Below are 18,499 nucleotides of genomic sequence, written 5' to 3' on the forward strand. Positions count from 1 at the left end.
GCCTGGGGCCCAGCCACCACTACATTTACCCAGTGTGCAGTTAGGGAGATATAGCGTCCCTGGCCGTGCTTACTGGTCCACGTATCTGTGGTTAGGTGGACCTTGCCACAGATGGCGTTGCGCAGTGCACACTTGATTTTATCCGATACTTGGTTGTGCAGGGAGGGCACGGCTCTCCTGGAGAAGTAGTAGCGGCTGGGAACGACGTACTGTGGGACAGCAAACGACATGAGCTGTTTGAAGCTGTCCGTCTCCACCAGCCTGAATTACAGCATTTCAAAGACCAGTAGTTTAGAAATGCTGGCATTAAGGGCCAGGGATCGAGGGTGGCTAGGTGAGAATTTATGCTTTCTCTCAAAGGTTTGTGAGATGGAGAGCTGAACGCTTCTGTGTGACATGGTGGAGATGCTTGGTGGCTGAGCCCTTTCTTGGTTTTGAAGGTGCTTACTCCACTGCAGCCCGTGTCTCGCATGTAGATGCCTGGTCATGCAGGTTGTGCTAAGGTTCAGAACGTTAATGCCTTGCTTCAGGCTCTGATGGCCGTATTTGTGGCCGAAATGTGACTGTAATCAATGCACGTTTAATCAAAAATGACCAGTATATGAACAAACTGTTTATTTAAACCGCAGTAACCAAATGGCCGTATTTGTGGCCTAAATGTGACTGTAATCAATGTACGTTTAATCAAACATGACCAGTATATGAACAAACGCTTTTTTTTTTAACTGCAGTAACCAAATGGCCGTATTTGTGGCCTAAATGTGACTATCACCTATGCACGTGTAATCAAAGATGACCAGTATATGAACAAACGTTTTTTTTTAACCGCAGTAACCAAATGGCCGTATTTGTGGCCTAAATGTGACTGTAATCAATGCACGTTTAATAAAAAATGATCAGTATATGAACAAACGTTTTTTTTTAACCGCAGTAACCAAATGGCCGTATTTGTGGCCTAAATGTGACTGTGATCAATGCATGTATAATCAAAATTGACCAGTATATGAACAAACGTTTTTTTTTTTTAACTGCAGTAACCTAATGGCCGTATTTGTGGCCTAAATGTGACTGTAATCAATGTACGTTTAATCAAAGATGACCAGTATATGAACAAACGCTTTTTTTTTAACTGCAGTAACCAAATGGCCGTATTTGTGGCCTAAATGTGACTGTAATCAATGCACGTTTAATCAAAAATGACCAGTATATGAACAAACGTTTTTTTTTAACTGCAGTAACCTAATGGCCGTATTTGTGGCCTAAATGTGACTGTAATCAATGTACGTTTAATCAAAGATGACCAGTATATGAAAAAAAAATTTTTTTTATTCGCAGTAACCTAATGGCCGTATCTGTGGCCTAAATGTGACTGTCAACTATGCACGTGTAATCAAAGATGACCAGTATATGAACAAAAAGTTTTTTTAAGCACAGTCAGCAAAAAAGCTGTATTTCTGGACTAGCAGACATGCAGATAGATAGTGCTGGTGCACTATCGTTGCATAAAATGGCTGCCGATCAGGTATTGATATTGACAAACTAAAGTAAAAAAAAAGTTTGTTTTCAGCAGAAGTTGGCTCAGTGCAGGCTTAAAAAAATTGTGCACTGCACCCACAAAACACATTGGATTTAGATCGCTGAGTAAAAAGGCAGTTCTTCTTAACCACATCCCATCTGGGCCCATTGCCCCCTTCCTGACCAGGCCAAATTTTGCAAAACTGACATATCTCACTTTATGTGGTAATAACTTTGGAACGCCTTTATTTATCCAAGTCATTCAGAGAATGTTTTCTCGTGACACATTGTACTTCATGATAGTCATAAATTTGAGTCAAAATATTTCACCTTTATTTATGAAAAAATCCCAAATTTACCCCAAAATTTGAAAAATTCGCAATTTTCTAAATTTCAATTTCTCTGCTTTTAAAACAGAAAGTGATACCTCATAAAATATTTATTATTTAACATTCCCCATATGTCTACTTTATGTTGGCATCATTTTGGAAATGTCATTTTATTTTTTTAGGATGTTAGAAGGCTTAGAAGTTTAGAAGCAATTCTTCAAATTTTTAAGAAAATGCCAAAACCCACTTTATAAGGACCAGTTCAGGTCTGAAGTCACTTTGTGGGGCCTACATAGTGGATACCCCCATAAATGACCCCATTGTAGAAAATACACCCCTCAAGGTATTCAAAACCGATTTTACAAACTTTGTTAACCCTTTAGGCGTTCCACAAGAATTAAAGGAAAAAGGAGATCAAATTTTAAATTTCACTTTTTTGGCAGATTTTCCATTTTAATCAATTTTTTTCTTTAACACATCGATGGTTAACAGCCAAACAAAACTCAATATTTATTACCCAGATTCTGCGGTTTACAGAAACACCCCACATGTGGTCGTAAACTGCTGTATGGGCACACGGCAGGGCGCAGAAGATAAGGAACTCCACATGGTTTTTAGATGCCATGTCCCATTTGAAGCCCCCTGATGCACCCTTACAGTAGAAACTCCCAAGAAGTGACCCCATTTTGGAAACTAGGGGATAAGGTGCCAGTTTTTTTAGTACTATTTTTGGGTACATATGATTTTTTGATCATTCATTATAACACTTTATGGGGCAAGGTGACCAAAAAATTGGTTGTTTTAGCACAGTTTCTATTTATTTATTTTTACAGTGTTCACCTGAGGGGTTCAGTCAAGTGACATTTTTATAGAGCAGATTGTTATGGACGTGGCGATACCTGATATGTATACTTTTTCTCATTTATTAAAGTTTTACACAATAATAGCATTTTTGAAACCAAAAAATTATGTTTTAATGTGTCCATGTTCTGAGAGCTATATTTTTTTTTATTTTTTGAGAGATTTTCTTATGTAGGGGCTCATTTTTTGCGGGATGAGGTGACGGTTTTATTGGTACTATTTTGTGGGACATACGCGTTTTTGATCACTTGGTGTTGCACCTTTTGTGATGCAAGGTGACAAAAATTGCTTGTTTTGACACAGTTTATTTATTTTATTTTTTACAGTGTTCACCCGAGGGGTTGGGTCCTGTGATATTTTTATAGAGCTGGTTTTTACGGACGCGGCAATACCTAATATGTATACTTTTTTTTATTTGTTTCACTTTAACACAATAATAGCATTTTTGAAACCAAAAAAATGATGTTTTAGTGTCTCCATGTTCTAAGAGCTATAGTTTTTTTATTTTTTGAGAGATTTTCTTATGTAGGGGCTCATTTTTTGCGGGATGAGGTGACGGTTTTATTGGTACCATTTTATGGGACATACGCGTTTTTGATCACTTGGTGTTGCACCTTTTGTGATGCAAGGTGACAAAAATTGCTTGTTTTGACAGTTTTTTTAATTTATTTTTTACGGTGTTCACCCGAGGGGTTAAGTCATGTGATATTTTTATAGAGCTGGTTTTTACGGACGCGGCAATACTAAATATGTCTATTTTATTTTATTTTTTCTATTTTTAATTTTTTTTTTTATTCCTTACTTGAGATTTTTTTTATTTTTACATGTGAAACTTTTTTTTATTTTATTTTTTCAACCCTTTATTTTATTTTTATTTTATTTTACACTTTTCGTCCCCCATAAGGTCATACAAGACCTCTGGGGGACATTTACTTCCCTTTTTTTTTTTTTTTACACTGTTGATTTCTCCTGTAACTGGGGCTGACATAGTAGCCCCAGTTACAGGACAAATACACCCCTATAGAGGCTGTACAGCAGCAATCCTGCGCTGTACAGCCTCACAGCAGGGCTGATCGAGGTCTCTGAGAGACCTCACACAGCTCCTGCACACTCCGGTCACGGCGGTCACATGACAGCCGGGCCGGAACAGGAAGCGCACAGCGCTTCCTGCTCTGCAGACACAGCGCTCGGTGAGCGCTGTGTCTGCAGCGATCGTGAAGGCAGGGACACCTGGGCACTGTCCCTACCTTGTCTTAGGGTTGCCCTGCTGTCACTGACAGCGGGCAACCCGATCAGCAGCTGCACGATTAGCGTGCAGCTGCTATTTCTGACAGGACGTTTTAAAACGTGCTGTCAGAAATAGACGTCCACCCATAGGACGTTTATATCCTATGGGCGGACGTGAGGCGGTTAATATTACTCCCTGATCTCTCCCTGACAGCAGCTGCAGCCCCTCCCTACACTAATCAGAGCAGAGTGACGGGCGGCGCTACGTGACTTCAGCTTAAATAGAGGCTGGGTCACATGCTGCACTGGCCAATCACAGCCATGCCAATAGTAGGCATGGCTGTGAAGGCTTCTAAGGGCACACAGTTAAACGCTTGTTGATTGGCTGCTGTGCAGCCTTTCAAAAAGAGTCAATAAAGCGCCAAACACTGAACCCGAACTTTTACGTAAATGTTCGGGTTTGGGTCCGGGTCCCGAAAAAGCTAAAGTTCGGTACGAACCCGAACTTTACAGTTCGGGTTCGCTCAACTCTAGTCCTAAATAATCCCTCAGTGCTATACAACTACTGGGTGTCCAAGCTGGACACGTGGAACGAACTTGCACTCTACGCCTTGGAGGTGCTGGCCTGCCCTGATGCCAGGGTTTTGTCTGAGTGTGTATTTAGTGCTGCTGGTGGCATTATAACTGTTAAGCGTATCTGCTTGTCCACTGGCAATGCTGACAGGTTGATTCAGATAAAAATGACCAAGGCCTGGATTGCCCCTGACTTCTCAACTCCACCAGAGGACACCTGAGCTGATGACGAACATAAAGCCAATTTCAATATATCATTTATAATGTACTCAATCTACTGTAGTGTATTCCCATGCACCTTTTCCACCGCAAAAAAAGAGTATATGGTTGAATCTTGTTGTCTCCTCCTCATCATCCAGATTGTATATATTCCCTCCACTCTCATTTTTTCTATAGGGTCAGCTCAACAGCAGGCCCTCACCCCTAATGTTTTAGAGGGTCAGTTCACCAGCAGGCCCTCACCCCTAATGTTTTAGAGGGTCAGTTCAGCATCAGGCCCTCACCCCTAATGTTTTAGAGGGTCAGTTTAGCAGCAGGCCCTCACCCCTAATGTTTTAGAGGGTCAGTTCAGCAGAAGGCCGTCACCCCTAATATTTTGGAGGGTCAGTTCAGCAGCAGGCCCTCGCATATAATGTTTTAGAGGGTCAGTTCAGCAGCAGGCCCTCGCCCCTAATGTTTTAGAGGGTCAGTTCAGCAGAAGGCCGTCACCCCTAATATTTTGGAGGGTCAGCTCACCAGCAGGCCCTCGCCCCTAATGTTTTAGAGGGTCAGTTCAGCAGCAGGCCCTCGCCCCTAATGTTTTAGAGGGTCAGTTCAGCAGCAGGCCCTCACCCCTAATGTTTTACAGGCTCAGCTCAGCAGCAGGCCCTTGCATATAATGTTTAGAGCGTCAGCTCACTAGCAGGCCCGCACCTAAAATCTTTTACTTGATCAGCTCACCTGCAGGCCCGCAACTCAAATCTTTTACAGGGTCAGCTCACCTGCAGGCCCGCAACTCAATTTGAATGAGGCCCTAATTTATGTGATATACAGGTTGTATCGGAGTGCCTCTTCCTCGTAATTTTTGGCAGCACTTGCACTTTATATACAAGTAAATATACAGTAATCAACCAATATTAACCGGACAGAATAATATCAAAAACATCGGACCCCCGAGGAGTCATAATAATCACCCAAAAAAATAAATTAAACTAACTTACATATGTATGAAGATCCCAAAAACTTTATTGTAAGTATATATAAACATATAAACAATACATACATATATAATAAAACAGGCAGCACAAGGCGGGACACACAGATGAGTAGCAGGACCCAAGGAGAGGCCGGGAGATCAGTGCACGAAATAACAGGGAAAAAAGAATGCTAGCTGAAAAAGCATATCTCAAAACCTCATAGCAGCAACGCCCCAAACAAAGTGCAAAGGAGGCGATTGTGGAGATTGAGGTTGGAATAAAAAGGACAAAGTATAAACATACCCTGACTGGTGCAAAGATCTCTCGGCCGACTCCTGACCCAACGCCGTTTCGCCAGTAGATCTGGCTTCTTCCGGGGATACGGAAACACATAAAAACATCTCCCCTATATAGTGCCCACACAGGTGTGTGGAGGAAAATTTAAATTGCAGGACCTGAATGACATCAGCACCAATGGAATTGGAGCCCCAGTACCTAAGAGCCAATCAATAGAACCAAAAGCACCTAATGGAGGCAGGACTAAGATGACAGAGCGAGCATGTCAGCAAGCACATGACCGCAGTGTCAGAGGTGCATCATATGACACACTCTGACCATACCAGGAAAACCAATCAGTAGCCCATGTAGTCATACGGAGGAGGAGCCGAGGGCAGTGCAGTAGGTGCGGCCAAACGTCTGAGTGACAGCGGCACCAACAGAACATGAGGCCTCAGACTCCAAGGGGCGGAGGACTACTGATGCGGCGATCACATGACACAGCACGCGACCGCAACGTCACGAGCATCGCTGAGGCAACGCCCCCACTGCAACACCACAAGCAGTGGTGGACGCCCCACCCCAGCAACGCAGGCAAGCCTTAGTGACGGAGCGGTCACGCGATGCGTCACATGACCGCGGCGGCACATTTGAGGCTGCTCCCACGCCCGCGCTCAGAGCGGATCCGTCTAGTGGCTGCACAGACGGATCCGCTCCCACAATGCAGACATAGGGATCCGCTCGAAGACGGATCCGTCTGCACCATGGTTCAGAGGAGTTCCAAGTGTGCAAATTAACCAGACGGACCCGTCCAGACCCCACACCGAAAAGCCAGAGGGAGACGGACCCGCTCGAAATCGTGCCACATTGTGTCAACTTCAAACGGATCCGCGCCCACCGACCCACACTGCAAGCCCGGACGGATCCGTCTGAAGTTGACACAATGTGGCACGATTTCGAGCAGGTCCGTCTCCCGCTGGCTTTTCGGTGTGGGGTCTGGACGGGTCCGTCTGGTTAATATATACTTACAATAAAGTTTTTTGGATCTTCATACATATGTAAGTTAGTTTCATTCATTTTTTTTGGTGATTAAGTAAATATACAGGAAAGTTTTCAATCAATTTTTCCTATAAAATCGATTTTTTACTTTGGTTTTGTGCATAAAACCTTAATTAAATTGATGGCCTGGTGATCACTTTAAGCCTTTTTAAGCTGCATCAGCAGCAGCATGGTGATAAAAACGAGTGGCAGGGTGAAATGATGTGGAGATGGCAGCATAAAGAGGCCACATAGTGGCACAATGACTGAGTCTGGATTAAAGACTAAGGCCCCAGATATCTTAGAAAGATACAGATGGAAACAATCTGTGGAGCTGTATCACGGTCACCTACAGATTATTGCAGCCATCAAATTCAAGTTGGGTTTGTCGGTTCTACCTCAGCTCACCAGCAGGCCCTCACCTAAAATATTTTACTGGTTCAGCTCACCTGCAGGCCCGCGACTTAAATCTTTTACAGAGTCAGCTCACATGCAGGACCTCGCATAGAACTTCTTAGAGGGTCAGCTCAGCTGCAGGCCATCGCACAAAATGTTTTACAGGGTCAGCTCACCTGCAGGCACTAGCATATAATGTTTTACAGGGTCAGCTCACCAGCAGGCTCGAACCTTAAATCTTTTACAGGGTCAGCTCACCAGCAGGCCCTAACCTAAAATCTTTTACAGGGTCTGCTCACCTGCAGGCCCGCAACTCATACTGCTTTGATTTGAAGTAGTAGCCATAGCCGTTTATCATGCTCCCTCTCTCCGAAATCGAACAATGATTCCCCGCATGTTAGGCGCATAAAAGAACATCGGAAGTTGATAGGGAAGATATCCAAATGGATCGTGGACATCACAGGGACGTGCGATCAGGCAGAAGTTATCTAGAGTCAACAAAGCGGCAGCAGGGCCTCTCCTGTATAACGTTTCCTCATCCAAAATACCGCAGTGACATTCCCAGTAATTTTTTATTACTCATTCCAATAACAGGGCATCTTAAGAGTCTTGTATTGTTATTTATCGTCACTACCTCCCCGAGTCGGGAGTGGGTAATTGCCGCGCGCCTGCTGCCTTCCTTGGATGTTTCTGCTTTAATAACTTGACCCACCCTCTCTGGGTGGTTCACAATTATGGGAAAAAAAGTGGCAAGGCAACAACAGCCAATCAGATTTCAGCCATTAACCTCCCTTTGATGTGGTAGCCCTTTCTCAAGCTCCCTCTCCGGCATCTAACCCTGATTCCTCGTTACCAGTGATCATCATGGTAGGCGCAGAAAAGAACATCAAAAGTTGATAGGGCAGACATCCAAATGAATTGTCGCTGTCACGGGGACGTGCAATCACCCAGACGTTATCTAGAGTCACCAATGCGGCAGCAAGCCCTCGCCCCTAAGGTTTTAGATGGTCAGATCAGCAGGCCCTTGCTCCAAATGTTTTTGAGGGTCACCAGCAGGCGATCAATCATCATTTTTCAAGGGTGTGTATGATGCCCTCCTTTATGTGTAACAAAGGGTGTATTGGAGTGCTGATTCCTTGTAATTTTTGGCAGCCCTTTCACTTAGTGCATAGGCTTTATAAGTGTAGGAGTCCCACTACCTGAACAATTGAACCACAATGTGAATGAGGCCCTCCTTTATGTGATATACAGGTTGTATCGGAGTGCCTCTTGCTTGTAATTTTATTGCAGCACTTGCACTTTATATACAATTGAATATACAGGAAATAATGCTCCCTAACAATTTTTCCTGTAAAATTGTTTTTTTTGGAGTTTTTTTTTTGCGTATTTTTGTCAGTCTGTAAAAGTGGCGTGCAACTCGGACAACATGGTTCCCAGCAGTGACCTGGGAGTCCAAGATGCATCCAGACATCGTCCCCATGGTGTTCTCGATTTTGGTGGTGTTTCTGTCACTTTCTGACCTTTTCCAATGGACCACGCACCCTCCCATCTTCAGAGCAGGGGGTGCCTGGTTGTCCCCCATTGACTTCCATTATACTCGGGTGCTCGGCCGAGCACACGAATATAGCAATCTGTTCGGGCCGAACACCCGAATACTTTGGTGCTCGATCATCACTATTAGTTAGACATGTAATCTTACATATAGGCAGCCATTTTACCATGTGCTTCAGTGTTAATGCAAATATTCTAGTACATGCTATCTATATTTTATGCTTATAATTGCTATTTGTATTCTTGTAGTTTTACCAAACAATCCTGTTTTGTCAATCAACAATCCTGTTTAACAATAAACAAGTTAGACTACAAAGAAGAGTCCTCTTATTTGGAAGACAGGAATGGTGGAATGCTGAATGTCAGACTGCACACTGTGTGAACGTGTATGAAGACAGAACAAGTAGCCTATACAAGTAAAGTGCACAGTGCAGGGATGGACTGGGAACTTAAAGTGGCCTTGGAAAAAATACTAAAAGTGGCCCAGTTTTGTAGACAAGTCCAAATTGATGGAAGGCAGAGCCAGTAATACCATATTGTGGCACATTATACGACCCCAACAGAGCCAAATACCACACTCCATCACAAAATACTGCCAGCAGCACAAATGCCATGCGATGCCATGAGGAAGGCCCAGGTGGCCCCCTGGGCATCGGCACACCGGGAAATTTCCATGTAAGGTCTATAACTAATGGCACAGTGCAACAAAAAATCAACAGTAAACAGGGAAGATATTAGTCAATATATACCAACCAATCTAGATCTAACTTTAACTGGATTATAGAGTATACCAAGCCAACAAAAGAGCAAACAATACTGTCTAGTTGCTGCATGAGCCTAATCCAGAAGCATTACAACAGGATTACATGCATCCTGTGATCTGGCATTAGCAGTGAACATAAAATGACTGTTGTTATTGAATTACGTGATGATTTATATGTCATCTAAGCTGTAATTACTAATGTCAGCCGAGAATCTATTCATGTAAAGATTGGATTTGTGACATTTCTTTATTGTGCTGTACTTTCAGGCTGATATTTTGCCACGTTAGAAGCAAATTAAGTGACTTTAGACTCGCACTCACCATTAAAAAAAAAACATAAAACATTATTTACTAAAACATAAATTACTAAGCCACCAAAAATGAAAGGAAATATAGAAGAGAATACGCAGACATAGATTCTAATATTTAAAAGGGCCTGTCAGCAGCATTAACCCTATAAATCAGATATAGTGCCTGGTAGAGTTGATCCTGCTGATTAAAATTATACCTGTCTTGTGAAAATAGACTGTGGTGATCACAAGGATATGGGTGGATTTTTTATTTATTTATTTATTAAGAAACTCAAAACCCTGGGTTTTGCAACTTTTTAAACGATGTTGCAACTTTTTTAGTCACAACTGGCATGGCGGGGGTGGCCCTGGCACACTCATCTTTACTTATGCCAGAAACTGGCATAAAAAATGACTGAAATCTATAGCAGGGAAAAGCTGCTGTTTATTTCAGTTTGGCACATGGACTGCCGGAGGAGGCATCTTCTTTATAAATGATGTGCCTCCTCCAGCAGTGCAGTCCCTTTCAAGACAAGCATAGTACACGTCGGTCGTGATAAATCGGGGTCATTCCAGGCAAAAACTAAAAATTCATCCTTTCGCCAAATACATGATCTCAAAGTTTCATTCACCTGAATGTTGCCATTACAGAATTCCCCCGCTGTCCCCTGCTAGGCCGCAGCTGAAGCCTGTGCTGTCAAGCCAGGTTTATGTTTATCAGGCTCCATGGCACATCATTCACACTCCAGTTTCCCACTTACTTTCACCTCTGTGGGACGGCTTAGTTGTGTGCAGCTGCCCATGCAGTACCGCAGTGCAGGGAGTATCTGCAAATGGTTTGTTTTTTTATGTAATGTTATGCAGGGTAATGTTATTCTGTGCTATGTAATGTACCCATCATGGATGTGCATGGTGTAGGCACGGCCAGGGTAAATAATGCTGGGCCAACCCTCTTAGGAGCTCCACCTCTAGCTCTACAGTGTTCTAGACAGTTTTATTCGGCGTATAGCAAAGAAGAGGGAGCATACACCATGTGCTCCTCTCCCCAGGACCTAGATTCAGCTTTAGAGTCTCACAGATCTCTGTGACTTGCTACATGATCAACAAAAGAAGGAGAGAAAGTGGAGACTCTGCATGGCCAAGCAAGGAGTCAGTTAGCAAGGTAACCTGTGTTTACAGCTATTCAGACTTTGCTGCAGTGAAGGGATAACAAGTTAAGACACCCAACACACTTGGACACAATTTGGCCAATTTCCATCAGTTGGACCTGCTCGTCACAGTACAAATTGCAGGAATTATTGCAAGAAAACAATTGCTAGCCATAGATTCTATTGAGAGAGACTTTAGCAAGATAGTGTATACAGAGGGCCTTAACTTCCAGCGTTGTCAAAAGCCATACATTGCTATTTTGGAAAGGAGTTGCACTATGTACAGTTAGCTCTTCTGAGGACAAGAAGACCCTCAAGCGCTTTATCAGAATAGCTGGAAGAATCACTGGTACTCAGTTACCATCACTGGAAGACATCTTCACTGCTCGTTGCAGCAACTGGGGAAAGATTTTCTGCGGGGATCCAACTCACCCCGGCCACAGCCTTTTCACTCCCCTATCCTCTGGTAGGTGTCTTAGAGCCCTACACGCCCGCACCACTAGGCTGAAGAACAACTTTTACCCCAAAGCAATCAGTCTCCTAAATGCTCAGAGACTATTGCCCCTTCCTAGGATAGAAACTACCACAGACTGAAAGTGACTGCTGCATTCATGAACCCATGATGATCTCTTGTCTGCAGTGGTGTCTGAATTAGTTTGTATATATATTCATAAGCACTTCCTACTTTGCTCTTGCTATATATATGCTGTGAACTGTGAATAGTAATGCTTTCTAGTGCAATGTTTTTCTTTTTTCTATCTTAATACTTTAATTTAAATGTCAGTTCTTTGTTCCTCTGTCCATGGCATCTAGGATTGCGCCAAACAACATTTCATTGTATTATGCATTGTATTCATTGTCTTGTACAGTGACAATAAAGGCATCTTATCTTATAACTGTGGTTTGCTATAATTGGATGTACTATTACTGTACTACAGTAAAGAAAGACGTTTATTACTTTTTAAAGCTAGCCTGGTTTACTGACCTCTACATCACCACACACTGGACATTGCATGTTCTCCATGCCCTACCTTGAATGTATGCAGTGGCGTAGCGTGGGGGTGGGGGGGCTGTTGCCCAAGGCGCCACACTGCAGGGGGTGCTGACCGGTGGCACAAGAAAATCTTAAATCGCTGTGTTTTTTTTTCCCCCAACACACAGCGCCGCAGAGCAGAGTGAGGAGCAGTTGAGCGGCACAGGCAGGGTAAAGGTTAAACCACATGCACGGTAGGGACCTGCAACTCACAATATCACGTGACATTCCTAGGTCACGTGGGTCAGAAGCTGGCACGCGGCACAGAGAAGAAGGTCGGGTCACGGATGGCTGCTCAGGAGTGTCAGCGTAGGGAGGGAGAAAGAAACAGCGTCTGTCAGTACAGGAGACTCTGAGGAGGAAGTACATGTGAATACTGTGGATGTGCTGAGGACAGGGGGGACTGTGAATTAAGTTTTTTTTTTTTGCAAGATTTGATGGAGGTGTCTAAGATTGCATGGAGGAAGGCAGTGTAGGATTGTATGGAGGGGGTTGTGCATTGTATGGAGAGAGGCAGTGTAGGTTGTATGGAGGGAGCTGTGCATTTTATGGAGGGAGGCAGTGTAGGATTGTATGGAGGGAGGCAGTGTAGGATTGTATGGAGGGAGGCAGTGTAGGATTGCATGGAGGGGGGCTGTGCTTTGTAGGGAGGGAGGCAGTGTAGGATTGTATGGAGGGAGGCAGTGTAGCATTGCATGGAGGGGGGGGCTGTGCATTGTATGGAGGGAGGCAGTGTAGGATTGTATGGAGGGAGGCAGTGTAGGATTGCATGGAGGGGGGGCTGTGCTTTGTAGGGAGGGAGGCAGTGTAGGATTGTATGGAGGGAGGCAGTGTAGGATTGCATGGAGGGGGGGGCTGTGCATTGTATGGAGGGAGGCAGTGTAGGATTGTATGGAGGGAGGCAGTGTAGGATTGTATGGAGGGAGGCAGTGTAGGATTGTATGGAGGGAGGCAGTGTAGGATTGTATGGAGGGAGGCAGTGTAGGATTGTATGGAGGGGGGCTGTGCATTGTATGGAGGGAGGCAGTGTCGGATTGTATGGGGCGGGGCAGTGTAGGATTGTATGGAGGGAGGCAGTGTAGGATTGTATGGAGGGAGGCAGTGTAGGATTGTATAGAGGGGGGCTGTGCATTGTATGGAGGGAGGCAGTGTAGGATTGCATGGAGGGAGGCAGTGTAGGATTGTATGGAGGGAGGCAGTGTAGGATTGCATGGAGGGAGGCAGTGTAGGTTGTATGGAGGGAGCTGTGCATTTTATGGAGGGAGGCAGTGTAGGATTGTATGGAGGGAGGCAGTGTAGGATTGTATGGAGGGAGGCAGTGTAGGATTGCATGGAGGGGGGCTGTGCTTTGTAGGGAGGGAGGCAGTGTAGGATTGTATGGAGGGAGGCAGTGTAGCATTGCATGGAGGGGGGGGCTGTGCATTGTATGGAGGGAGGCAGTGTAGGATTGTATGGAGGGAGGCAGTGTAGGATTGCATGGAGGGGGGGCTGTGCTTTGTAGGGAGGGAGGCAGTGTAGGATTGTATGGAGGGAGGCAGTGTAGGATTGCATGGGGGGGGGGGCTGTGCATTGTATGGAGGGAGGCAGTGTAGGATTGTATGGAGGGAGGCAGTGTAGGATTGTATGGAGGGAGGCAGTGTAGGATTGTATGGAGGGAGGCAGTGTAGGATTGTATGGAGGGAGGCAGTGTAGGATTGTATGGAGGGGGGCTGTGCATTGTATGGAGGGAGGCAGTGTCGGATTGTATGGGGCGGGGCAGTGTAGGATTGTATGGAGGGAGGCAGTGTAGGATTGTATGGAGGGAGGCAGTGTAGGATTGTATAGAGGGGGGCTGTGCATTGTATGGAGGGAGGCAGTGTAGGATTGCATGGAGGGAGGCAGTGTAGGATTGTATGGAGGGAGGCAGTGTAGGATTGCATGGAGGGAGGCAGTGTAGGATTGTATGGAGGGAGGCAGTGTAGGATTGCATGGAGGGAGGCAGTGTAGGATTGTATGGAGGGAGGCAGTGTAGGATTGTATGGAGGGAGGCAGTGTAGGATTGCATGGAGGGAGGCAGTGTAGGATTGTATGGAGGGAGGCAGTGTAGGATTGCATGGAGGGAGGCAGTGTAGGATTGCATGGAGAGAGGCAGTGTAGGATTGTATGGAGGGAGGCAGTGTAGGATTGCATGGAGGGGGGGCTGTGCTTTGTAGGGAGGGAGGCAGTGTAGGATTGTATGGAGGGAGGCAGTGTAGGATTGCATGGAGGGGGGGCTGTGCTTTGTAGGGAGGGAGGCAGTGTAGGATTGTATGGAGGGAGGCAGTGTAGGATTGCATGGGGGGGGGGGGGGCTGTGCATTGTATGGAGGGAGGCAGTGTAGGATTGTATGGAGGGAGGCAGTGTAGGATTGCATGGAGGGGGGGCTGTGCTTTGTAGGGAGGGAGGCAGTGTAGGATTGTATGGAGGGAGGCAGTGTAGGATTGCATGGAGGGGGGGCTGTGCATTGTATGGAGGGAGGCAGTGTAGGATTGTATGGAGGGAGGCAGTGTAGGATTGTATGGAGGGAGGCAGTGTAGGATTGTATGGAGGGAGGCAGTGTAGGATTGTATGGAGGGGGGCTGTGCATTGTATGGAGGGAGGCAGTGTCGGATTGTATGGGGCGGGGCAGTGTAGGATTGTATGGAGGGAGGCAGTGTAGGATTGTATGGAGGGAGGCAGTGTAGGATTGTATAGAGGGGGGCTGTGCATTGTATGGAGGGAGGCAGTGTAGGATTGCATGGAGGGAGGCAGTGTAGGATTGTATGGAGGGAGGCAGTGTAGGATTGTATGGAGGGAGGCAGTGTAGGATTGCATGGAGGGAGGCAGTGTAGGATTGTATGGAGGGAGGCAGTGTAGGATTGCATGGAGGGAGGCAGTGTAGGATTGCATGGAGGGAGGCAGTGTAGGATTGCATGGAGAGAGGCAGTGTAGGATTGCATGGAGGGGGCTGTGCATTGTATGGAGGGAGGCAGTGTAGGATTGTATGGAGGGGGGCTGTGCATTATATGGAGTGAGGCAGTGTAGGATTGTATGGAGGGAGGCAGTGTAGGATTGTATGGAGGGAGGCAGTGTAGGATTGTATGGAGGGGGACTGTGCATTATATGGAGTGAGGCAGTGTAGGATTGTATGGAGGGAGGCAGTGTAGGATTGCATGGAGGGGGGGCTGTGCATTGTATGGAGGGAATCAGTGTAGGATTGTATGGAGGGAGGCAGTGTAGGATTGTATGGAGGGGGTACCTCACAAGACCTCCTGCGCCCTCTCTTGTGGGATGACGTGATGACGTGGTGCAGGAGGGCACAGTGTGACTGCCTGCGCCCAGATGCTGGAACTCAGGCCATAGGCAGCGACAAAGAGAGGATTACAGGTGAGTATTTTTAATTTTTTTATTTTTTAAATGTATATGCTAATGAATGTAGTATTAGGGGCACAACGGGAATGGGGGAGAACATTTTATATACTCCAGAAGGGGAATTTTATATATTAATAAACAGCGGGCCATTATATACTTATAAGACAGAGGGGGAACTATATATACTAATAATACAGAGGGGCCATTATATATATATTATAAATACAGAGGGCAATATACATATAGACACTATGGGGTGAGGGGGCACTATAATACAGCGGGCACTGCAGTGGGGGTTTAGAAATACTGTGGCTACTACAGGGGGCATTATAACTACTGGGGGCACTATAGGGGTGCCTTATAGATCAGCCTTATTACTTATGTGGGCTCTATAGGGGCCTTATTGAGGGGTCTTATATTAGGGGTGCTGTGGGAGCTTTATTATTGAGCATAATATGGAGGGCATTGCTAATGGAGTTGCTATTGGGGTACTGTAGGGGCACTATTACTATTGAGGACAGTATGGAAGCACTATTACCTATTACTATTGGGGGGATTATCTGCATGGTACGGTTGTCTGCAGTATAGTATTGGGGAGCACAGTGGGCACAGTATTGGGGGTAGCAGCATCACAATGTTGGGGCACAAAAAGGGGGAGGATTATAGAAAAGTGAGGAAACTAAGATGTCTGTGTGTTAAACTCTGAAGAAAAAAGATATGACTGGAAGAAATAATCATGGCGGTCTGATCTCCTACAGGAGAAGATGAGGAAAGAGAACATCTACATCAGAGGAGACATCACTGGATGTAAGAGGTATGCGCGCTGTATTATCCTGCATGTTTTGTAGAGTTGTATGTAATGTCAATCCAAATATCTCTTTAAGACTAGGGCTGGGAGAGTTGTTGGACTGAGAATTTTCCACAGCAGGGACAGCAGAAAGACTAGAATCAGCCCTTCCCTTTAAGCCACTGAGGGCCTCTATAGGCGCACACCGCCACAGCTGGCCCCAGGTCACACTATGTCTGTTCTGAATTCTAGGGCCTCTCACCACAACAATTCAGACAATTTTCACTGTGTGCATTGTGGGGGTGGGCGGCCCAAGAACTCAAAAAGGTATAAGCCATGGTGTGCACAATTCCCTTGTCTTAACATGCTGAGTCTAGCCAGCATCAGGATGTTCTGTGCGGGGGTCTCAAAGCTGGTTCTGCCTCCTTCCTCTTACAGTGCTGCTGTTGTGTCTTGCTTGAAGAAGAGAGGGACAATTCAGGTGACATCTACTTCATTATCTCTACTCAGAGCATTATCAATGTGTTATCTGCAGTGTTACATAGGACTGCAGGTTGGTAAAAAGAGGCGTGTCCACTGGTTAGGGGGGGCGCAATACTTGGCTTGCACCGGGCGCTGGCAACCCATGCTGTGTATGTGAAGACTTAACATCAAGGACAGCCCAAATTACAATCAGGCAAGGACCCCAGTGACAGGGAGTACCCTGAGGAAAGAAAGGGAATATTCTCCATCCACTACACTGCTCCTAGGCAGCAACGGCCTGAGCAAAGCCACTGTGATAGACTGTTTTGCACCAAGAGCCGCTACCCCTCCCATCCTCTGTTCCTGCTCCTCAAGGGCTCGATGCACCCATTGACATGTATGTACTGAGAGGTAATTGCTATACAGTTGACAGATGCTTACAACAAAATCATGCAGCGTGCCACACAAAAACGTGCACTGGGTTGCGGTCTATCGCAGGTCCTCTCCAACAGAAGGGCCCCCCACAAACCATTTTCTATCCCACCGGGCCTATGGCTCCTGCAAGGGACTGGGACAAGTGGCAAACCTCAGCCGAAGCCAAGGGTACACCCATCTATGCTCCCGGCCTCCGCTTCGGCTGCCACCCAGGACGTCAGCCAGGAACTTCAACAAGGTCTGAACTCTCCCCGGAGGGAGAGCCCAAGGGGATTTGCAGGGGGGTGAGGAACCAATATGGCCACACACACCCCCTAGACCTCAAGGTGGGTTGCACGTAAGCGAGCCGCAACCTCGAAAAGCCAGTGACAAACAACGTGTAAAGTGCACACAGTGAAAACACAAAAATAAATAAGTGAATGTGTGCCATTTACGGCCCAGACATTCGGCCGGAATTATAAAAATTCCTCATCTTGTCAAGGCCGAAGCCGAGCAAAGAGAGGTGTGTGCTAAAATTGTGTAGAAAAAGAAGTGCTATGCAAATGTGCCATCACTCAGTGGGTCCAAGCACCCTATGAGTTTAGGCACCCCAGGATCACCACTCCTGAGGCACTATGCGCTTCGTCAAGGATTGCCTTAATATTAATTATGGCGACACCATCCCTGCCATGACTCTACTAGTGAAATTTCATATGATACAGAGGTGTCCGGCTTGTTGTATTTCCTGTTCATTGTGGCAATAGTCTCACGCTAGGTCTGATCAGTGATTTTGTAGAACAGGCTTCAGCTACAGGACTAGTAGAGGACAATGGCTCAGAATCATGTCAAGAACATGTTGGGGAATATAAATCTATCTATCTGTTTATCTATTTATCTCTGTATCTATCATTGTATCTATACATCCATTTAGATAGATAGATAGATTGATCTATCATCTATTTATCTATTATGTATGTATGTATCTATCTATCTATGTTGCCATGGTCAGCACCGGCCTCAGCTGCTGGTACAGTAGAGGACAACAGGTCATGTCTGAAATGATATTGATAACATTAAGGTCACTGATGATTTTCTTGATAGACCTTTAGCGACAATCCATTCCTATAAAAAGTTTCCTCCAGATTATTTCCCTTCACCTTAATTACACCTTCACAAGATGTAATATTACATTGACGAGAAGCATCCTGCCCTCCCTATAACACATTCCCGTATAATAGATACACGGTATACTAAATATTCAGTCATGTGAAAACGCCAATACCGCACATAAT

The sequence above is a fragment of the Bufo bufo genome, chromosome 2 (assembly GCF_905171765.1).
Source record: "Bufo bufo chromosome 2, aBufBuf1.1, whole genome shotgun sequence".
NCBI classification, from domain to species: Eukaryota; Metazoa; Chordata; class Amphibia; order Anura; family Bufonidae; genus Bufo; species Bufo bufo.